Source organism: Anoplopoma fimbria, chromosome 12 (genome assembly GCF_027596085.1).
Source record: "Anoplopoma fimbria isolate UVic2021 breed Golden Eagle Sablefish chromosome 12, Afim_UVic_2022, whole genome shotgun sequence".
Classification (NCBI taxonomy): Eukaryota; Metazoa; Chordata; class Actinopteri; order Perciformes; family Anoplopomatidae; genus Anoplopoma; species Anoplopoma fimbria.
Genome location: NC_072460.1, coordinates 19,782,799 through 19,807,379, shown reverse-complemented (window position 1 = coordinate 19,807,379; position 24,581 = coordinate 19,782,799). Strand labels below are relative to the sequence as shown.

At 41.0% G+C, this 24,581-nt stretch overlaps 1 long non-coding RNA gene across 1 annotated transcript; it reads right to left on the bottom strand.

Annotated features, from left to right (window-relative positions):
* On the bottom strand, positions 1 to 24,510 carry LOC129099359 (uncharacterized). Its single transcript, XR_008531642.1, has 3 exons — positions 24,434 to 24,510; positions 12,261 to 12,296; positions 1 to 68 (listed from the first exon to the last, which is right to left on the bottom strand). It is a non-coding gene; the product is annotated as an uncharacterized LOC129099359 (long non-coding RNA).
* Between the last annotated feature and the right edge of the window lie 71 nt (positions 24,511 to 24,581).

Here is a 24,581-nt window from a genome sequence, read left to right as displayed (position 1 = left end):
GGACTGTAGGCTGGAACAGCTGGGGCTCTAGTGTTGCAGAAATCCGGGGGTCACTCCCATCTTGTTTCCTACAATCAGACGGATGAAAGAGAACATTCAGTCAGAAAAGGTCACTCGGTTTGAGATCAAGCAAAAGGACAGAGAAAAAGGCAATGCCTCGGGAAATGCTGCTGGTCTCATTTAGCAACAGAATGCATTTGCATGGACCGGTGGTCTGAGGCATTGCAATGACCTTAAGCCCAGAGACAGAAGGTTTCTTGTTGTCAAAATTAAGATTTCTTTATGAAATTATCTTAATATCTATTCTGTTATTGATCCATTCTTTCATTTTAATTAAATTCAATTTATTTTACATTGCCCAAAATCACAAATCACAAATTTGCCTCAGAGTGCTTTACACTCTGTGCACATACGACATCCTCTGTCCCAGGACACCTCACATCAGTACAGGAAAACCTCCCCCCAAAAACACTTTAACAGGGAGAAAAAAAAAGGAAGAAAACTTAGGGAGATCAAAAGTGGTAGAATCTGACAAAATAGTATCTTATAAATAGGTTTTTCTCATTGGTAATCATCTATTTTGTGTTAAATACAGAAATATGTGGGAGAAGGTTAAACCTGGTGGCCAGATGTTTTTCTCTCCCCTAAATGCATTCAATTTATGTCTAAAATGTCAAAAAAAGAACCCTCATAACCTTAAAGAAGCTTACAAACACTAAAAGTCAATATACAATTTCTTCACTCTTTATAAAAAATAGAAAACTTTGTTGCCAAAAAATATTAAATATTATTCCTCTGAGGAGGTTCTTCATTTCTTTAGGGGAATAAGCTGGTATTCACAAACACTTCAGGGATCGAAGGACACAATACAGTACATCACATTTATTCAACATCTCTAGAGTAACACATTGCTAATGGCAAAAACCCAACAATACTACTGTCATGCATCCTTTGCTCTAAACTCAATATCTCTAGCTGGGCGGATTTATCCCCAGAGGACCACTGGTCGATAACCCCTACTGACCGTGATGCCCTATTGACAACTGGCCAGTTTGCACAGCAGGCTTTCACTTTGTTTGATAAATTCAATCTATTTCAAACACACGAAGCGATCAATCGGTATGAAAACGGATCTGAAATGCTCGTGAAGCAGTGACAGTGCAAAGTAAAATATGTACAGTAGCAACAATGAAATATGTACCATATCTCTGTATCTACAAGGGGGGGTGTTCTCCACCAACAAAGAGGCACCAAGCAGAGAAATATTAATAAATAACTCAAAGAGACAATATCCTCTTGAATCGAAAAAACAAATCATTTTTCAAGCAGAGAGTGTGTCTGTCTGTGCTGCTGACAAAGTCATAGGTTATATGAGTGCATGTTGCTCTAGTGCTGAGGATGAAGAGAAGACAAACAGCTTCTCAAGAGGAACACTGACCGAGATTGAGTCTACTCAGAATCAAATGTAGGTGAAGAAAAGAGAGCGTGAACATTCCTGCTATTACGCAACGAGTGAATCTTCAACCAAGGAATGTCCTGCATCGCCCAAATAAAATATGGGAACGAATATGAACCTTTTCTCAGCAGGCTCAATAAACATGAACGAGGTGAGAAAGCCCAAGCATCAGCTCTCCCATGGGAGAACAGGATACAATGGGCATCAGCTGCCCTGAACTCTTAACTAGAACTGATGCATAATAGATGGTTTCAGGAGACACACACACATATATGTAAAATAAAAAGCGTTAATGTCTAACAGTTGGTTTAAAGACAGATATTGTATCATATCAAAAAGAGGTAATACTTGTGTGCATGCATCTGTTTAAGGCTCAGTGCGTACATGACAACTAAAGCCTCACAAACACCATATTCCACTCTTGCAGCATCTAAACACCCGTCAGATTAAAAGTGGCAGGAAAATAAATGTCCTGCCCAGTCCATTACAAACTCATCCTTCATCACAAGCATGTTGTGCCAACACACATCAAACACACACCGCTGTTCTCACACACACAGACACACACACACACCTGCCTGTTTCTGCGTGGCATTAACCACATAAACTCCTCCTGCAGATCAGTTTGCATCACTAAGCCTGGGCTTCATCCCAACACCACAACAAATTACATAACACACCCCAGCTGGTTAGCGATGCACCACAGAAATCAGCAGCGTGGAGAAGTCACAGCGAGTCATCGGGGCGAAACCTGATGTCCGGCAGCGTGGAGCGGAGCAGATAGAACTTACTCACACACGGTGGCAGCTGGACGCTCCCTGGGAAGTCCGGTCACTGACCAGCAATCTGACAGATGACTCACTGTCTACGCTTCTCCTCTAGTTAAGCTCTCCCTCCCTCTCTTTCACAGCTGTCTCCTCTCTCACTCTCTCTCTCTCTCTCTCTCTCTGCCTCTCTCCGTCCACTCTTCTCTCTCTCTCCAGCTTCAGTTTACTTGCTGCTCTCCATCAGTCGTTCACCTGCTGGCCTCACTCTCAGCTCTTCAGAGTGTCGCGCACACTCCCAGTGAGCATCCTCTCTGCCGCTGATTCTCCTCCCTCTCTCTCTGTCTCTCCTCCCACTCAGTCTCTCACACACACATATGCACTCTTTAGTTGTCACTTCCTCTCATCTCCACCCTCTCTATCCTCTCTCAAGCTCAACCACGCATGATGTGGTACTTGCCCGAAATCCCGTACTCACCCACCCCCCCAAACCACCAACACCACCACCACCACCACCCTCCTTATCCCTCACAAAGCAGGAGACCCTCCCCCCTCATCATCCATTTAAGGGACGACTGAAGTATGCCGCTCAGAAAGAGAAAGGAAAGAAGGGCTGATTAGGGTAGCAGGCGTTGCCTTCAATACCCACACTGACTCATGAGCCGGCTAGGGCTGTTGCTGTGGCAACCACATCAGCCACACGTGAACAAAAAAACAACCACATTCAAATTCATGCTCATTATGATATTACATGAACAAGGCGATTATGTCCAACATTTAGCTCCCAAAGGTGAGCAGGCGTTTCAGCCTCCTTACTGCCAATTGTGCAGGATGAGTGTGAGTGTGGAAAATGTTTTTAATTACTCTAATGAGGCTCATTCAATTCCCAGTTAACATGTGTGTTTCCCCCATTAAGCTTCCAATCACAGTTCCCAGCAGACCTGTGATTTAAGTAACCAATAGTGCCTTTTCCCGCTAAATCCCTGCTAAACCATATTCTATGCAGCTAAGAGTGTCGACTCATCTGTCCAGCTTCTCAATGAAGAAGCATGCACCTTAGACTAAAATGTGTGTGTGTGTGTGTGTGTGTGTGTGTGTGTGTGTGTGTGTGTGTGTGTGTGTGTGTGTGTGTGTGTGTGTGTGTGTGTGTGTGTGTGTGTGTGTGTGTTCTGTATGTGTCAGACATGAAGGGATAACAAGGGTTTAGAGCACAGTCCTCATCCTGTGCACCATTAGGAGCTGTGTATTGTGATAAACAAACAAAAAATAATCCTCTCACTGTCCAAAGCTTAGTGGTAAAAAAAGAAGAAAAAAATGTATTATGTCATTGTACAAAACTTTAATATTGTGCAGATTAGAAGTGATTTGTAGCGAAGCCCTGCTGTGAGCCCACAATAATCTCTCTATATCTCTCTCTTAAACCCTTGAGCAAAGACTGCAGATGTCATGGGTCATTTCTTTAGGGAGAAGAGCTCAGGACCAAGGGGTGTGGGGTTTAAAAAATGAAAGTGTTTTTGTCAATAGGGCTTATAGATAAAAACACATTGTAAGATAGAGGCAGACTGATGTTTTAACGCGGATCATTGCAGCTGGTCCCTGTTAAAACAAGGCCACATGAGTTTGGACTGGCGGTCGGGAGAGTAGCTGACAAAATAATAAATAATAGAACAACAAAAACAACCAAAGCCATGGAGAGCTTAATCTTTTGTCTCCAGTGAACAAAGATTGGTCGATTTAAATTGAGAGTATCCATACAGCTCCAATGTCCTTTTTAGAATCGCAGACTAAATCCCTTCCCACTGGCCCCCGCAGCTGCAAGGGATTCCCATCCCATTAGCCTGCTGAAATGGCCTCTGGTCACTCCCTTCTCCTGCACCCAATCCTCTGAGAATTGCTGCTCTCCTGAAATTTCCCCCAGCTCCTACTCTCACTCCGCCTCACTCACTTTCAGCTTTTTAGCAGCTATCTCTCAACCAAGACACAAGCGAAAAAAATGTTTAAAGTAGGCTATAATTCTCAAAGGATTTGAATCGGCCAAATCAAGAGTCAGCAACTGTGTGTGTATTGTTCATCATGTTTCATCAATACATTCAAAGTTTTGCGGAAACAAAATAAACCCAGCGAGCGGTTAAGAGTGGAATCTGTATGATGTTTGTGTGGTAGGGTGTGTGTGTGTGTGTGTGTGTGTGTGTGTGTGTGTGTGTGTGTGTGGGAGGATGTGTGTGTGTGTGTGTGTGTGTGTGTGTGTGTGTGTGTGTGTGTGTGTGTGTGTGTGTGTGTGTGTGTGTGTGTGTGTGTGTGTGGATGTGTGTGTGACCAGCCGGTGACCCCCATAAGGGCAGTTAAAGGTTTAAGCCTCCAATCACAGACACATTATTCACCAGCAGCATGTCAGAGGTCTCCAGCAGGCAACATGGCTGCTGTTCTGAAATATGAATGAACATGGAGATTATTTATGCATAACCACCGAGTGTCTCCCACATGTTGAGATTTAATTCGTGGTGAGAACTCGACCTCAGGGGGCCAGAGCAAAAGGGCAGAGGCAGGGCAACAGACTAATCCGTGGTGGGGGGGGTGCAGGACTGCAAACAGCACCGAAGCCAAAAGAGTTGGCTAAAAAACTGCACTGAATTCATGAGCTATCTAATGACTATAGGTATCCAAAGCGACTTAAGAGAACTAACATAGGTATTCAAGAGAACTTAGATTCCGCACAGATAAATCATTATATTCATCATAAGCCAGGTTTTCATTTTCTTTTTTGTTACAAATCTCAGAGACTTTGCCGTGTCACATTGTTTATCATGATAATGTTCTATGTTAAATCACTTGCACTACCTAGATATTATAAACAAATATGTAAATATTGTGAGTCACTGTAATTTGTCTGTGACTGAAGTCAATCAAGGATTCTCGCTGTTCCTGCAGCAACATGTTGGGATGGATGTTGGAGGTCTGATGGTTCTCCTGCTGTTCCTAGATTTGTTAAAACACGCCTCCTGTCGCTCTTAAACAAATTTGATGTGATAATCAAGCCCATGGTTTGTTTGCAAGGCAAAGTAGGAGTGCCAACTGCTTCCTAACTTTTAAAAAAAACTGTACATCCCCACCATGATGTCTCTGTGCTGCGCCTGAACCCCACTGTGACTGTGATTGTGACTGGTTTGATAATCATGAAGCATTATTTTTAAATGTCATGTTTTAAACCGGGTAATTGGGCCACAACATTAGGGGGGCCCGTAAGGCAGATGTGAAAGGTAAGCATATTGCTAATGACATTAACTTCTCTCCTGTTTAAACAGTTGGGTGAAAGTGATGACAGAGGCACAAAGTAAACAGTAAATCCAGTAATTAATGATAATATATGTAAAATAAGACTTAGAGTCCACAGTCATGCCACAACACTAACTTGCTGACGTTTAGTAGGTTTAATGTTTAGCACGTTCTCCATCGTAGTTTTGCTTGTTAGCATGCTAACCTTTTATCATTGTCATTAAACGCAATGTAAAGCTGAGGTTTGAGAATTGATGAGAGTTTTGCAGGAATTTTGTCAAAAATCAAAGTATTGATCAAATTACTGTTGTTCTGAGGGTGGCGTTAAATGAATAGTTAAGGGATGACCACAGTTAATTATTAATTCTTGGGGCAACATGAAAGTCTGTGGCTAACATTTCATGAAAAAAACAAAAATGTCAACATGCTGGTGGTGCAAGAGTAAAAGATGAGGAGGATACGTTATATGTCTGGACACATTTTCATGGTAATCAATTGAGATGCTGAGTTATTGCAGTCTGGAGGAGAGTGGTAAACTGACCACATGACCAACACTGCCATATCTAGAGCCACACTGGCTTAACATCACTTCAATTCTGGGATAAATTTAAATGGATAGTTCTCATGGTCTCAGAGTAATATGACCCGATTATCTCGCCTCCTCCTCAGCATCCACCTACTGAACCACAGGTTTGACCTCTATTTAATTTACAAGCCCTGCTTACGATCCCCAAACACAAATCATTTAACAAGTGCGTTGTTTATAATGTGTGTGAGAATGTATTTCAGAGGTCAGACATCAACAGATTCAGCTGTTCTGCTGATCTTGTTCCCCGCAGTGTCATCATATATTACAGCGTTGACACTGAAGAGGGCAGATATTACTAGCCGACCTCCTTGTTAGATTTTTTTTCAAATTTGCCATGAAGTAGCAACACCTGCTGCCTCTCCTATACCATCAGTCCTCCAACAGCCAGAGACAGGAGGAGCCCATGTGCAAAGAATTACCACACAAATAGACCTTGGAATTGCCCGGTTTTCATGGTCATCCTTCCCAACCCACCTCAGAATGACCTGAAGCACTCAGACAAATAGGAGGATGATTGTCTCTGGTGTGAAACCATTTCTCTGAACAGTGCTTATATGAGTGACTTGTCTTGTGTGTGTGTGTGTGTGTGTGTGTGTGTGTGTGTGTGTGTGTGTGTGTGTGTGTGTGTGTGTGTGTGTGTGTGTGTGTGTGTGTGTGTGTGTGTGTGTGTGTGTGTGTGGCTTCACTATGAGCCTTAAAGGCAATCTTTCCAGATGAAAAGATCTGATTCCCACTCAAAAAAAAGTTTGAATTTGGTGGAAGTTTAGACACATGAATATACTGTATTTAATATATAACCTAACATTTTATAAGATCTTCTGAGTCCGATTTATTTAGGTATCCTATTCTGTGAGAGTGAGAGAGGGAAGTAATAAAACAAGCAACACCAGGACTTCCCCCAATCTGTTTTGGAAAATGCTAAACCTCCTGGGCCTTTTTGTCCGAACAGTCACCGCTGCGACAATCAGACAAAAGCAAATATTGGACATATTTCGAAACCACTGATAAGTCTGAGAAGCTGTTAGTTCCCCAGGGAACTGTACCTTTGAAAGTCCTTTTATACAAACAGTCAGATATGGGAATCCTTTTCAGTAGTTCTTATCAAGACATTTTATTACACCAACTGGTTTGACTTGGGCACATTGTTTTATGATGTAACACTGTATTCATGGGAAGAATGGAAAAAAAATAGTCAAACAAAAATGGCTGTACAGTCAAATCCTATATGCATTCAATTATGAATAATAAAATACTCGTGGGATCGAACGCGTGAGGAGACTCCTTGATGAGATCTCTTGGGCCCACACCTCCCCTAACAGCTGGCCATATTGAGAATACATTAGCCAGGTACAGCAGGTGTTTTTGAATAGAGCATGTTCACTTTTCCAATTTGCTTATCTCTTACAATATCACAGTACAGATGTCTTTAGAAACACGCCCCCCGGGGGAAATCACAGTCATGCAGATGTGCCTTTTCAATGCCAGGAGGTCACAGCAGGATCATGTTGTGCTTTTGTGTTTGATATCAGAGATTCTAGTGTATTCAGTGATATTAAACTTCTTGCAGGGTCGATCTTTCTTTCCCATCAATCATGACAAGAACATCCAGAATTAGATCCTCCAGGAATCTCCTCTCCCATGGGAAAGAAAAAAACAGACGGAGAAAAAGTCACTGGCTTATCGTACCATCCTCAGAATGACAGGTGTCGATAAACAGGCCACTTAAGGGATATAAAAATCATCAAATGTATGCTCTAGGATATACTTATCCACAAACACAAGGAAAAAAGACCCTGGTTGCCTCTTCAACGCCTGAAGTTCTGTATTCTGAAGATACTGTAGCTGCAAGAGACTGTCTGAAGGCAAAGACGTGAACTTTAAACAAGCTGGCAGAACAACTTTGCAGCTGAAAAAAGCTTCAAGAATCAGATAAAGTGAAAGGGAAATGTCCTGTCAAAGTTGCCTGGCACTCATCTCGACCCTCCACAGCCTGCTGCCATAGGAACTTTATATTTCCTTAAGACATCTCATGCTGATGCTGGATGGTGGATGACATGTAAGGATTTGGATTATTGAGACCAGTAGAACCAGCGGCGAGCTTGTCACTTCGGTGCTATATTTGGTCAGACAGCAGGAGACTCACAGAGAGGCAGTGTAGTCTGATCTGGCTTGACAGTTTGCTCTCCCACTATGTCCGCTCTTCTAGGCAACTCAGCTTGACGCACACAGATGAGCGTGCACAAGCGAACTGACACCCGGCGCGGCGGTGGGCGCATGTGCAGTTGGAGACAGACGGAGGATGATGCAGAGTGACATCTCATGGGAAATCAGTGAGCACAGACAGCGGCCTGTGTACAGTGATGCCTCTTAAGTGTTTTTTTTTTTTCCGGCACAAACAGGACACAAAGAAGGAAATAGGCCTCGAATTTAGAAAGCATCATAAAAATAGAACGGAGTATTGCATCACACAATTTGGAAATAAATAGCAAGGTCATTTCAGGGGAGTTAAAATAACCTGTTTTTTGGAACACCATTACCCACTGAGCAGACAATAGATATTTGATCACTGTAAAAAACTAAAACAATGCCCCTGTCAAAAACTGCCTCATGAAGAGTCTTTTCTGAAGTTTCTGAAGTTAATCCGTCTGGAGGATTATTTCATTATTAATATATTTTTTATCAATAATAATAAGACTACTGCAGACTGCACTTTTTACCGCTAGAGGGCAGACAAGAGGGCAATTAAAACGAACACAACCATGATTGGTTTCCAAACTTGTGATGTCACAAAATATATATAGTAAAACTTTCCTTCCTCAGCAGATGAATGTGAAAAAGCATCAAACTCTACAAAGTGAAGCTCAAACACCCAAAAGAAAATATCTGCAAGATATATATTTTGGAAGAAACAAAATTTAAAGCAAAGGCTGAAATCCTAATTGATGTCAAACTATTCACCGTCTAGGATGAATTGCCAGTAAAAGTAGCACCCAAAGGTGTCAGACTTGCCCTGCTAAAGGTCAGGTGGTCTGAAGCATGGATGTTACAGTGGGATCAGTGGGTTAAAGAATGGACAGGAAGTTATACAACGGACAACCTGCCACGATAATCCATCACGCCTCCGGGGACAGAGAGGCAGAGTGCACTTTGTTTCTGGATATTTTATACGTATGTTTGTAGGAGAGAGAGAAAAGAGAGATGCTCTTATACAACATCTCAGTATAGCCATTATCCACACTAACCCTCCACTCACATTTCCTCCCATCAGGGGAGTTTAGCAAGACAGGATTACAACCAATTACAGGCCTCCCCTGAAGGGCGCGGGGACGCGGATTCAGGATCATCTGTTTATTGTGTATGACCTGATGGAAGATGGTCATTTAGCATTTTAAACAGGCACAGGTGTTGAAGGGTCAAAACCAAAAAATGCCTGACAACATCATTCATTGTGTGTTTTTAGAACTTGTTATCTCTATTTCATAATAAGAATCAATACAAGAGTGGGATACTGAAATAAGATAAAACAGACATTTTATTAAGAGTTTGATTCAGAACTATGCTGCTCGAAGGACAAAGTAGAACAAAACACCTATTTCAAAGTCCTTATATTTTGCCTTCAATTTCTGTATTGATTGATTTTTAACCCTAACTTGTTGTTAAGGAACACTCCATGGTTTTGCACCAACTATCTTGTCTGACATGCTTCCGATCAATTAACCAGCATGGCCCCTCAGGTCCTCTGGCGCTAGTCTTTCAGTTGTTCCAAAGTGCAGGACAAAAAATATTTGGGGCAGCTTTTAGTTTGTTTTAGTCAGAATGAGCATGAGATGGAAGTGTTGTTATCTTTAAGCTTTAAACCTACTGCTTCAGTCCGACCTATTATTAGACTGTTTTATGGCCATTATTTATTTTATTGTATCCATGTCTTAGAATATATATTAAAATGAAACTTCTGTCTAAGTTCTAGCTAAGTGTTTCCAAAAGTCTTTTTCTGGTGAACCACGTTTTGATCCTTTATAATCCAATTTAACTGCCATTAGCGAATCACCTTATGTTATCATTAAAACATAAACCAGTCACTTCAAAGAGATATACATTTGATAATCGCAACATGTTTTGTTCATGTGTTATTGAGAACATATACACATGTTAAATACTTTATAAATGAGACCAAATAAATGCATGTAGGCAGGGTTAACAGGCTTTTGTTGTATTCCTCTGAAAACACACAGAAATGAATGCAAGCCTTTTTTATATTAGATTCAATGTTTTAAGTAGGCTACAATTATCAAAACAATACAAACATTCAGGCTCCCTCATGTGGCTTAAATGTGCACTGCAGATACACATTTTATATAAAAGACTGGATCTTTTTTCAAGCAAATTTATTTTGGAAATCTCTTGCGTCCCACCCAGTATTATGGGAATGACTATTTAAGTTTATCGATTTTTTTAATTTTTATCTCTTTCATTGGTTTTATCATTATTCATCATTTTTAATTTATTGTGTGCATTAGTCTCTCGCATAGTTTTTCTGTTTACATTTATCCTGTTTTAATATAAACTAGCCGGTCAATTTGCAAAACACTTTGAATTGCACTCATCTGTACAAAAGCTGCAAAACAAATAAAGTTTGAATCTATAACAATCAATTAATCAAACTTTATTTGTTTAGTTATCTACAATATAGATAAGCATTAGTACATTGCCTCCTTTTGTAAAGACAACACAGGTTGGTTTCTTTAATCATTTTTTGAATGTATTTCGGAGGAATGAATGCGTCAGGCAGGTACATTTCCTATGTAGCATTTGATTTTGAAGTCTTGCAGTAATCATCCAAACTATTTTCAGGTAGTTTGAAAAAAATAAAACTCACCAGAATTTTCTTGGCCTTCCAATTCGGAAAGGTGAGCATGGCATTTTGCTGGGTGGTGCCGTTACAGTTTTGCCGTCGGAGGATTTAGTTAGCTGCTCTAATTTCCAGTCACATCCTGTCCAACATACAGAACCTGGAGGAAGAGTTTGACTGTGGCTCTCACAGGTATTTTTGAATTTGTAGTTGTATTTGCAATTTTGTCCTTATCAGAGTGGGGAATCCTTTCTAAAAGCACCACAGGTTGTTGTTAGAAATTGGTCTTTCCTGCTGGGTATGTACACTAAGTGTCATGTAAAACAATAATCAAGTTCTATTAACACAATGGAAAGGATCCTCCAAATTCACTCAGCAGTGTTTGTTGAATTCCTCATTGCTTTTGAAGGTCACGACTCTGACAAAGGAACTAGGCTGAGAGGACCAACTGTGACTCTGCTGAACTCTAAATGAATTTTGTGAAACCATCACACTGTCGTCTTCTTTCTCTTCCTGTCACGTCATCTCATCCAATCACTTCCTTCTTCTTCTTCTTCTTCTTCTTCTTCTTCTTCTTCTTCTTCTTCTTCTTCTTCTTCTTCTTCTTCTTCTTCTTCTTCACGCCTACAATCCTTGTTCACAATTCCTGTGCTGTTTTGTATCCTCTTTTAGATTATCCGGTGCTTTCTCCTCTTCTTTTCTACCGTGCGGTGTAGCTGTTCTGCTACAGTCTGTCGCAGTGGTAGCCCGACTGCAGTTTCCTGCGCACGAGTCCAGCCACTGCTGAGTAATGCAGGCCTTGCAGGAAAGAGAGATCCTCCTGTTTCTGTATTCCAGAGGGAAGGAGTGATGACACTGCGTCGAGGCAGCGTTTAACCTGCTGCAGTCAGACAGAGAGGGGATCGAGGGCCACTCGTGCCACCACACCTCAAGCATTCAGGAAGTGTGGTCTATCAGGTCTATCTGCAGTGGCAAGAGGCGTGCATGCTCAGCTCCCCGCCAGCCTCCACGTGCCACTCACAGCAGCACTCCAGCCCTGCCAGCACTGCAGAGATAGCAGCACAGACTGGGTATCCGTTTCCCCGTCTGCCCTACCTTTTACCGGCTCATTCATCTTACTTTCACTCTACCTGGTCGACTGATTCACACATTTAGAACATCAGCGTCAGCGATATTGAACCCCCGCTCCAGAGAACTTTAAGAATTGTAATCTAATGTGTTTGTTTGTCAAAATGTAAAAGTTGCATGACTAAGATAGATAACGAATTGTCATTTTCTCAACGTGCTGTCATAATTTAACACATTTATTGACAAAGAAGAAAAACTCACCATAAGCTTCTGGCCTTGGAGAATGTCTTGTCAACTCTAAAAGAAAATAGAGAAGAAAAAAAACATACAGCTGTTATAAACAATACTAAGTTATAACTCATGTCATTACATCCTGGTTGTCTTTCTTTGGGGTTAATCCGTGTCAAAACAACAACAAAAATGACCTGCTATGAACCTATGAATACGTTAGCAGCAGATGGCATGTGACTGAGTCCTACGCTCACTGATAGTTTCCATGCTCTTGCCAGACTGCATCTACATCTAAGTTTACCCGAAGTGTATAAAGTACAGAAGGATAGCGTACCATCCTTTCCACTTATAATAAGTCCACTAAACTTAGAGAGGTTGGTTATGCAGTGGGCTGGGTTATCCTGAAATAACTCCTGCCATCTGGTGAAGTAGCATCTCCGAGGATGAAAGGATGATTACTAGCTTGGTGTTTCTTGAGACAAATTGGGTCTTGTCCTGGTTTGAAATCACACTATGAGGCTCATTACTCAATGTCAGTCAAGAATAAACAATCCCCTGTCCTTATGTCGCTCTATAAACAGATCTGTGCTGTGATCCCCTCAAACAATAACCAGATGATGCGGCGTTGGAAATTGATCAGGTTATGATGCAGAGTATGGTTTCTGCCAATAGATGGCACTGTGTGTGCAGGAGAAACCTCATGTCTGACAGGTGTTATTCATAAAAAAAATGTCCCTCTGCTCATTCCCCAGAAACATATTTATCATCATATTGTTTTGTTCTATAAGGCTGGACTTTGGAAAAATACTTTTTCTCTGCTTCTAATCGCAATACATCTCTATCATAAACATACACTCTAGTTTCTCTTGGGATGCAGCACTTGACTTCACTGGCAACAACAAAGTGGACATTTAATACTGATAACACACAATGGCCCAGAAAATGACTCAAGGCAGCGGGTCTGTCTCTTGTGATAGCTGGTGGTGGTGGTGACACAGCGAAAAGGGAAAGTTTAGTATGTCTCTCAGGGATCCTGCAGCTGCCTCCGGTGCTGTATATTCACCCCTCGAAAACTCAAAGGATGATACACCACTGAACAAAACAAAGGCAATACATGATACAAATAATCCTGAAGCTGTTAGGTGGATTTCACGTTGTTTTCTTCCCTTGCTGCTTAACCTATGACAGTACATTCTGCTTCATCCCTCATGCCAAAGCTACTTGCTGCTTTCCAACCCTGTGTTTTCTAAAGCCACCAGATTTCAGGCTTCTTACTCATCTTTTCCTGGACATGATTAGTTTTCAGGACACCTAAAGGATCAAATAACCAGTTCTGGGAAGAGAAGTGACGCTTGCTGTTTCAGAAATAAGCCTGAGAGTGGCAGGTTAGTAGCTGTGGGAGGCTGCAAAGTGGTGCTCTGAGCTAAGTGATAGCGGAAAAAAAAAAAAGCTCACATACTCCCAATGACAATGTTAAGATACTGATGTTTAACTGGTATAATGTTTGTCATGTTCACAGTTCATTCAACAGTAGAAAGGTATTTTGTATAAATACAACCCAAAATTATTGTTGTGTGGGGCGAAACTTTTAACTTCACGTGAATTTCATGTTTTCTGGTTGATTCCAGAGGAAAGCTGAGGATGAAAAAACGTTGCTACCTGCTCCTCTGGGTCAGAGATAAAGGCCGGGACATTTCTAACAAATGGACACTGAAGACAGATGAAAGTAAGACACTGGAATTGTACTATGATCGCTTTGAAGCGTACGACATGCGAAAGAGAAAAGTCATATTTGCTCATTAGAAATTCCAGAAAAAAATACAGCAACCCCTTTGAACGGTTTGTGACAGATTTGAGACGGCTTGTGACAGACTGTAATTATGCTTAATAGTGAAGAGATGATAAGAGGCAGTGTGGTTTTCAGGATTCATATTCACATTCACCTAGAACAATAGACACTGAAAGGTCTCATGTAATAGAACAAGCATAGCGTAAAACTATAGCTGGCAGCATCAGTCTCCTGCCAAGACAGGGGAGAAAAGATAGCCCGACAACATCTTCAGGACTGAGGGAGATAGAGAGCTCCATGAAATATGTGGCTACTGAGGGAACAAGGCTCATTGAGTTAAAGACAGCTGTCCAGTCAAAGGAAACCACGGCAAGATATGTAACAATTTGAACAATTTTGCAAAGGTGTGTAGTTCAAGGCAAGGAAAAGGAATGCACACAGTGAAGGAACATGAGCCAGACAAAAATGCAGACAATGAGGATTTGTTTAGTGATGCATTGACACAGAAACGGCATTAATAACTGGTCCGAACAGAACTGCTGTCAGCTTAAAGTTAGACACTGCTAATGTCATTCCCACACACGTTTTCAGTTGAATGGGAAACCATATTATGACTAAGCTGGTGAGCAACTAGTTGTCAGAGATGAGTGCAACATTAGTTTCACGTCATTGACACAATGCTAGGATTAAAAGCATGCCTTGACTTTTGCCTAATTAACCTCATAATGTCCGTAGCTGACACATCTGAGGTATCAATCATGGGTGAGTTTGAACAGGACTGTTTCCTGGTGAGTGCACGATTCACATAAACCCCAATGCAATACCTGTGGTCCACATGCAGAGCGGTGTTCCTATTGCCCCGCAAAACCGCCTAAAAGAGGAGCTACAGGACATTAATTAACAAGATAGAATTGTGAAAGTGTCTGAACCAATGGGTCAATTCAATGGTTGCAGCAGAAGGGCCACCCACAGGCAGGCTGAAAGTGTGATGCCAGATCAGGCTAATGGGCTATAAAGCTCACAGAGAAGTCATCCAAGTTGACCACATTCAACGGATGGTACCGATTTATCCGCCGACCTTTTGAACTAATATCTGCCAGTGGAAAGTCGAACAGACTTAAAGGTCTACAGGGACTCACAGAGATGATCCATGATGTCCCCATCTACAGCAGAAAAAAGGATACCCTTGACAAATACCTTCGTGCCATGCTGCAGCGCTCAAGGGAGCAAGGAGTTAAGCTTAACCCAGAGAAGAGCACAATCTGCGCCAACGAGATCAACTATTTTGGGCACTGTATCACTAAAGACATAATCAAGCCTGATCCAGCCAAGACATGAACTGTGATAGACATGGAGCCACCTAAAGAAGAAGGTGAGCTACAAACAATCCTTGGCATGGTTAACTATATGTTGAAGTTTGCCCCTATGCTCTCAATGCACCTATGCGTCACATGTTAAGAGAGTCTGGTGAGTTCATATGGGATGCACAACATGACGAAGCATTAAAAAAAATAAAAAAATGAAAGAGATAACTCCCACTACAGCAAGGTCCAGTCCTAACTAATATTTTTTTCCCAGCAAAGACTTTAGGCTACAAGTTGACAACTTGAGTCCATTATGCAAAAAACGCCTGCAGGCCTACAGAGGATGATACTTCATCTACAGAGGACCACAGCCTCTGAGCAGGCATGGACATGCAGGTACACACAGTATACAGCATCTTACCTGTCAGTGACACTAAGCTGAAACAGACACACAGCTCATGTTACTGAGAAAGATGATCAGGAAAGATGTCCCGAGGAGAAAAGAATGTGCCTTCAGAGCAAAGGCAAATACTTGAACTATCAAGATTAATTTTCACAAATGTTGGATAGTGCCCCACCAGTCTCCAACACATGCCTTTGAACGATAAGGAGCCCATGATAAGCAAGACAGGCCATGGCTAGCTATCGCTACTGATCTGTTCACATGGAACAACAAGAACTATAAAGTAACAGTAGACTATAACAGCAGGTATTTCGAGCTAGACAAGGTACACAGCACAACTGGCCTTTGCCAGACACGGCATACCAGAGACCGTTGTATGTGATAACGGCCCTCAGTACAAATGAAAGATGAGAATGAGAATGACAGTTTGAAATCTTTGCTATCACAAGGGCGTTTACTCAAATAAGAACCATCCCCCACTTTCCACAGGTAATGGTCTCCCTAAGAAATCTGTGCAGAATGCCATGTCGCTTATGGGAAATGCCAAAGCTGATCATAGAGACCCCTATCTGAGTCTCCTTGAGTATTGTAACACTCCGGTTGACAGCTTCAGATCAGCAACCCAACGGCTCATGAGCCGACGGTTACACTCAATCCTGCCCAGCAGCCACCAGCAGCTTAAACCCAAGGTGGTCAGCCACGGAGATGCTCATGCCAGGAGGATCCACCAACAACAGCTTCAGAAACGGTACTACAACAGGCCAGCTAAACCGATGTCAGCGCTGCATGAAGGACAGAGCGTCCGATTCCAGGATCATGGACACTGGAAACCAGCAGTTGTCATTCAGCCCGATGATACCGACGGATCATACCACATACGCACAGCTGAGGGGCAAGAGTACAAGCTGTGATCACAACAGACAGCATGTATCACACTACACGCCTCACAGACAACACGGCACAAAATTGTTTTGGTGAACTTGGAGTTATAGCGCAGCGTGGTCTGAAGTAATACTACAAAACAAGACATGGTGTTGAGATATACCTAATTGACGATCGTGATGTTTAAAAAATAAAATATTGATATCATGTTAATAACACACATATGATGATATTGTCTGAATCTCTGTTCCCTGCTTCTAGCAATGTATAGAAATAAAGAACCAAAAGTAAAAATAAAAGTTTGCCCTTCTTCTTTTGTTGTGAGAAATTCTCAAAAAGATAAATGAAAGTTAAAAGCTTCCTCCTTCTCAGAAACTGTGTGAGTGAGAGGAAACAGGCCCTGTGGGGTTTGTTTGTTCACTGTACTGTTGTGTCACGAACCAACAGACTGGTGTTGTTACAGTAGGACGTAACCCGATTCCCCTCCGTGCAGAAGATTGCTCGTCATTTTCAACCCCAGGACTCCATGAGACACATACTGACATTGAAATAGATTTTGTGGTGCTCTTCCAGCTCAAATTTGCCACAAGTGTTGATTTCACTTAGTCTGACAGACACGTGTGTGTGCAGATAAATCAGACCTCCATCTTAAGTGAAATGTGTACTGGTCCTTGGTAGAAAGTCATAATACTTATGGGTTGTCTTCTCTGCTCTTGAGAAGCAGTGAGTAAAGCTGTTTTCATATGAGCTGCATCACTAAGAATAACATTCTTTAAACCTCATCCTGTGCTGCTCACCCTTTCTCAGGTTTCATGGAATTCCCATAAAATGAAATCAACCAGGGTGTGTCGAAATTATTGGATAAAGGCTCCAAACTGAAAAACCAAAACCAATACAGGAAATTTGCCATAATACGTACCCTCGGCTATAAAACAGAACACGATACCGATGAGCTGAGACCTCATATCAACATACTGGGATAGATAAAGATAAATTTGTCCAAGATTATGAAATAAACAGGCTCTCTTAGCTGCTAAAACCAGCCTGCACTCAAATATTGTGCATGTCTGACATCTTAATACAAGCAATATAAGGGATATGTAAGCTGTCTGATGGCAGAAAATAAGGTTGTTTTCAATTAGATGACAAGAAAACTGAATATACTGTAGATCAGTCAATTTACATTTAACAATTTATCGGGACATTGCGAGAAGTTTGATTTTGAAGAACAGACTTTTTACATGTAATAATAATTATTAATATTAATATTCTTTTTCACTCAAAAGAGTCGCTAAATAAATCTGGCATATATCTGACAATCATTCACTTACCAATTTTCCCATGAAACTTAAACACAAACATCAATAAACATCAATAGATAAGGAAGAAGCAGCAGAGCCGAAAACAATGAGACGCAAACATTTTTTTGCAAGAACAGCCGTTTGAGTGGACAAAAAGTAGGCTCTAATATTTGTGCCGGCACTAATGCATTTGTTGGCTATGAGTCATATTTGCACAGTCAGATCTCACAGCGAAAACTGTTTGTGTAGCCTAGTTTTTATTTAAAGAAGAGATGAACCAGCGCATTTAGGAACGCATGGGAATTACAGCTCAGGAGTTGGCGGCCAAATACTCACCACTGTTTTTCATGCTTCTGCCATGCTCTCAACTAGGTAATAACCACAAGCTGGTTTCCATGGAAACAAATATTATCGAAGGATGTGAAGGCTCAAGTTGGACCCAAGAAACCCTTGGCCATCACCGTGTCAGCAAGTTAATTCAACTTAATCTGACTTTAAGCACAACTCCAAAATTCCCTAATTTCTTCCCTGCTAAACTTTGTAACATTTTCTTCACTTGAGGAATTAGCTGAGGACCGCCGTAGATAACAAGTCAGCAACAACGCTTATGGCAAGTAGGTCACAAGACTGGGTTGAGGAGTCAGCCCGAAGGAAATCCAGCTTAAAGCAAACATGTTTGTTGTTCTGCTACCAAATCTGCTTCACTAGAAAGTTCTTGCAGTGCTTATTCCGTATATGAAATTGATCTCAATTTTGAATAATCCAGATGGAGTCAAACATATCACTAATCAGATTATCTACAAAGGTCTGGGAATATATCTGGACAATCACACCAGGCGTTTTAATACAGCCATTCAGGATTTCACTTTTCAGATGCTTGCTGTTTGTTAAGCTTTTTTGTGAGTGTAAAGACGCTTGAAGTAATAACCCTTTGACATTAATATTCATAAAAAAAGAGCTTAAGTATTAGCTCATTGCTCTACATACTAAAACAAAGTTAGAGAGACATTTTTAGTATTAACTGATGTTGTAAAACTATTGCTAAGAACATGATCCCAGTGAACACAGTTTGCACAGAAATGATTTTTCTTTCCTATGGCAACAATAAATTGTGGTGGAGTCATGATTACTGTTACACCCAGTTCACCCAGCATGAGCTCAGAGCATGCTGACTATTGACCAGTTTTGAGCTTAATACTCAGCAACCAAAACAGGGGGAAAAGACACGCAGGATACCTGTGGTGGTCCGTTTTGATATGCAATTTTTAAAGTAAAATAAAAAAATTCATAATTATATGATTATATATAATCAGGACATTTTATTTATATATGAGGGCACTTTACAAGAAAGCTGCCATCCTTATGAAGATGCATGGGAATGTCATTAGTTTTGCAGGTATTTGGTCATTAACCAACGTATTGGACAAAATGCAATGTTACCTGATGATGGCACTGGATAAAGAGTTACAGGAGCACCAAAGCAATTACAATTCAACTTGAGGGATAATGAATGTGTGTATAAAAATATAACAGACAGACAGACAGACAGACAGACAGACAGACAGACAGACAGACAGACAGACAGACAGACAGACAGACAGACAGACAGACAGACAGACAGACAGACAGACATTCAGCAAAATCAAGACAGGTGGATGCCTGGATGAATCCAGCATGTGAGCCTATTCAGTCTATTTTAGTCTTTGTCTGGTCTTTCTCAAATTCACACCTTTGTACAGTAAACACAAATAGTATCAGACTTAGCCATTATGCTTCAGAATAGGAACTGGATAGGATACTGTCAAAAATAGATGGACAGAGAGACACAAAAGGCCTGGAGTAATGCTGAACAATATCTTTAAACATAACGCTCAGGGTAGTAACAAGCAACATTGTCAAACACCACATGACCAGATCCAGACTGGATACTGTATCTCGACCACACGTACTGAATGAATCCATTGACAGAGAAATGAGCGTAAAGTGGTTCAATGTCCTCTTTTAGCTACGGTACTGTAGAACACAGTGTATATGAAAACACACACACACACACACACACACACACACACACACACACACACACACACATACTGGTACCACAGCTATGCGTACTGCTAGTAGGCACTATCTATCAAATCCAACAAACAAAAATGACATGTTTTCTATCATCATGAGTAGTGTTTGTTTATTTTGTGATGTCATGAAACTCATGTTGTTCAATTTAATCAGTTAAGTATCATTTTAATGTTATTATCTTATGTATATGTGTGGACCCCAAGAACATGAGTGTTTTTTTGATACTGCAATGCAGATATTTTAAAAAAACTCAGTTCTCTAGACCCTAACGTAGGAGCTTGTTTGGAACTTTCACTACTTGTTTCCTGCTGTTTCCTTTTATCCAGGTCAGAAATGTGTATTTATGCTCTCCTAATGAAGTCCATTACTGTGTTAAGATACAGTTTAAGGAGGGTTATTCAAAATTCAGAGTATACCTATTACCTCCAAACAGTTCTTATCCTGGCGACAGCTGAGCCAGTGGCTTGCAGCTAACAGTGTTAAAGGCTCTGACAGTGGAAACAACAGTGCTGACAAAGCTAACAGTGTTTACCTGAGGGGGAACTTGAGAATGGCGCAATGCTTCAAAGTTGATGTTGTCATTTAGGACGGCGTTATCAGCTGTGAATGCCGTATGCAGTGCAGGGCGGCGGCTGTGAGCTACACTGTAAGGTTGTTGACCTGCTGATAAAACTTTGTGAACATCAAGATGTAGAGATATTTTTGGTACATTGTGTCTGAAGAGAGAATGGAATGAAAAAGATGCAGCTACTGGTGAGCTGGTTAGATGAAAAGGAGCAGGTGATAGGTATTAATTTCCATTTAATCTTAACACCTATGCAAACCAACTTGATCGCATGTGAAGGCACGTCACTTTTTAGGACATTTCCCATGTCATATCAAGCATCTTTAGATTTTGGTGTGTCATAAAAACTACATTCTCATTCCCAACTCGTCACATACGGACGCACAGTCACAGTTTTAAACATGTGGTGAATGTTGAGAAAATTTAAACAATAGTACTTGGTCAGGTTTAGGAAAAGATCATGGTATAGGTTCAAATAAGGATTTTTATTACGCAAATTCATTTTTTTTGTAAGTTAAGTAGTCAACGTAGATAAGTCCACGGCTGACTTTTGGTTTCACACAGGTACCAAACACGGGTCTCCTGGGTGGAAGTCATGTTTGTTTTAAACTCTTTATACCATGTCACCCAACTTCCGGAGCACACATAGCCGCTCATTTGGTCAGACCAGGAATCAATTTACTGCTCTCTGGGCTCATATTATCAATGTCCAGAACCATCATTTGTTAAATTATAACTGTATCAAGAAGCATAAAGTTGCAGTAAAATTGCCTGGCATGACTGCAGCAACACACCTGTTTGGAGCAGACCAATCTGAATGCATGGGGGCACAGTTGGACTTACAAAATACAAAATACAATAATATATTATAAATGTTTTTTATTCTTATCAGATCAAACATAATTTAACTATTGGTAGCCCTGTGTGCATTACATAAACATGCAGCTCACCCAGTGCCTTCCCACCCCATTCTTCTCCGTGGATGGCTTGCCATTGTGAATGTGAATGTTAAAGTAAATATCCAAGGTGGACTAACAGAGTAGGCAATGAAGAGCCCTCTGGTTGCTCTACATCTCCTGTTTGTTCACCACTGCCCTTGGTAAGTTACTTGAGTGGCCTCCTGTTCTCAAGTAACCCTGCCTTGCGGTCTAATCATCTTTTGTCATGCAAACATTTGCTTCTGTCAAACAAAAAGACCCTCTCTGTGTTGTCTCCCTGTTGTCCATGGTACAATGTTTTATACAATAAGCCTTTAGACATTAGATAATTGAAAAACAATAGATAGAAGCCTCTTGTTTCTTCCAACAGCACTGAACAAAGGTTGTCATCAAAGTAAAACCTTAAAATGATTGCCTGTTTGTTGGAGCCACAAACTAGTGAGATAAATCTTGAATCTGCTATCATGAATCTGTTTAACGCTGGGAGACATTTTAAAGAGTCTGTTCTGTTGATAAACTGAAGAGATGACATTCCTAACTCAGCTGACCAGAGAATGTAAATTACAATCCAGGCCTGCTCACAGTTCAAAACAATGTGAATCTTTCCACTCTGTTGATTTTGAACAGAAGTGACACACACATTCTTCCAATGTTTCTATGTGACACCAACACAGGACATAGGTCTGTGTTAATTTCATGATTTAATAGTTGATGAGGAGACAACCACTGTGAGCAACAGAGCTGACTAGAAAGACAAATACATACTGTATACTAGCTACAGGGGACCTCATGTGACATAGAACAGGCATGTAAGAGGAGATCCAAAGGATAGAGAATAAAAGGATATGAAAGCTCAGTGTTGCAACATCATGGTCGAACTTGACTAAGGAACATTTCTCCTGCCAAATTACAGTATTCTGTAAAAAGTAGTACTGTAATAAAAACAGGACAGCGCTATAACCTTCCCCAAGTGAACCATAAACCTAACACATAACCACATAACTACTGAAATTAAGTGGCAGCTCTGTTAACACCTGATGCCAAAAGATATAGAGCATGCTGCGTCAGAGAAATGCACAGAACAGAGGGGCTGCGTTTCCTTCAGTGAATACCAATTGGATGCAGGGGGCAGAGTGTCTTACAGACCACTCACTGATGTCAGCAATCACACTGACCTATCGAAATGCCAAGTCATTCATGGCTGCTGCCTTACAGACAACAGAAAAGCAAGGGTTTTAGATTTATATATGCTGTGCACTGGCTGAAGGACTCTCTAGAGTACACAAGCAAATGAATCGAATGAATCAATTAGAGGTGTACCAATTGAAATGCCACTACGGGGCATCTAATGGAGTAGACAGGTCCTAGCATTTAATGATAAATGAAAGAATGATGTGAGTTCTGTGACCTTTGAGTTCGTTTTACTTGGAGTCATCTAGCCGTGTCCTCCACCGTTTCCCAAGGTTCATTAGAAAAGCTCAGAGAAATGGCTGCGCTCTGCTCTTTAACAGACGTGGGCCAGTTAACCAAACGTATATTTACCAAGACAACCAGTTGGTCTTCGTGCTTGAAGTCTTTTGTCTTGTAAAAGCAAAAAAAATACAGTTTGAAAACAGTTCCCATAGAGCACTAATCTCAGTTGTGTGTCGCTTGTCCCAGTAAGTTTTCTAACGTGGCATCTGTAACACCTTATTGTGTCGCGCCAAGCAATAATGGACTCAAGGGACAAACGATGATTGTATTCAATCTAAATATGAAACAAACTTCCGCAAGCAACACAAAGGGGAGATTTATGCTTTATCAGAAGTGCTTTCAAGTATTTATAGATAACAGTCCTTTACAAGGATGAAAACTAACTGGTTGTTCTGGCAAATTTAAGATTGGTTAACTGCCCCAACTGAAACATTAAAGACAAGTGCATAGTTCCCTGAGCTTTTCTATGGAACCATTTGGGGTTATCTCGCCCCCGAAACCAAGGGAATGCAACTGCTAGCTTAAGATAAGATAAGATAAGATAATCCTTTATTAGTCCCGCAACATAAGCGGTAACACCAACATAGCTAATGCCCAATGTAACAAAAATTGTCCAGGCGGACGTTGCGTCACAAAACAAAGCTGGCACCAGAAGCACCAGTCGGTAACAGCTTGAACTCAAAGTTGACTCTCAACTAGCTAAAGATAATGAATTGCAAGAGTATCAATTAAATAATCCATATCATTTAGTACCCAATTATATGGTTCTTTCCAGGAAACTTCCTAGGAAATTATTACCAAACAAGCGACCTGTGAATCAAAGCGTTCTTCTGCAAGCGCTTTCTACCATCACTGCCCATAATGCATTAGTATAAGTGTCTGGATTAGTGAGGCCACCTTCAATACATGCTTACACATAACACAAACCTTATCTACGAATAAAGGCAGTCAGGAATGCAGTCGCATTTGGGCACCTGTTCATCCATTGACCATTAAAAAAAGCTCTTTGCTGACTGTGCGTCTACTGCTCAGTATCCTGTGAAATCTGAAGTGGGCGTCATAAAAACACTGGCCTACAGACAACAAACACTTCACATCTATCCTACCTTCAGCTCTGTTGGGGCATTTCCTTTTCTTTTTTGTTTATGCCTCTACATCTGATGCCTCACCATTACTGCAAAGAATCTAACCCCGTAACTTCAAACAGAATCAGCTGTATTATTAGATCCAATCTATTGATAGAAAGCCACAAAAACTGTCAACTAGGATATTTCAGACAAAAGCTGATATCATCGATACGATGACATTCAAGTGTAAATGGCTCATGCAGGCACAAATACAGACACTGAATCTGCACTGTCATCAAACAGGGAGCCAGATACACATTGACACACACACTTGCAATCACACCAATCAACACCAAATGTGTGTTATGGACAGGTTCAGTTGTTATTTAGGACATTCATTCTTACCCTCCGTAGGCTCCAAAAGTGAAACTCCTCTTTCTCTGCGGCATGCCGGCTAACGGATAGCAGAGAGTCAGAAAAACTCTCTGCTGAATGGAGCCAGCACTTGTGTCACTTACGCTGACTGAGCATGTGTGAGCATGTGTGTGCGTGT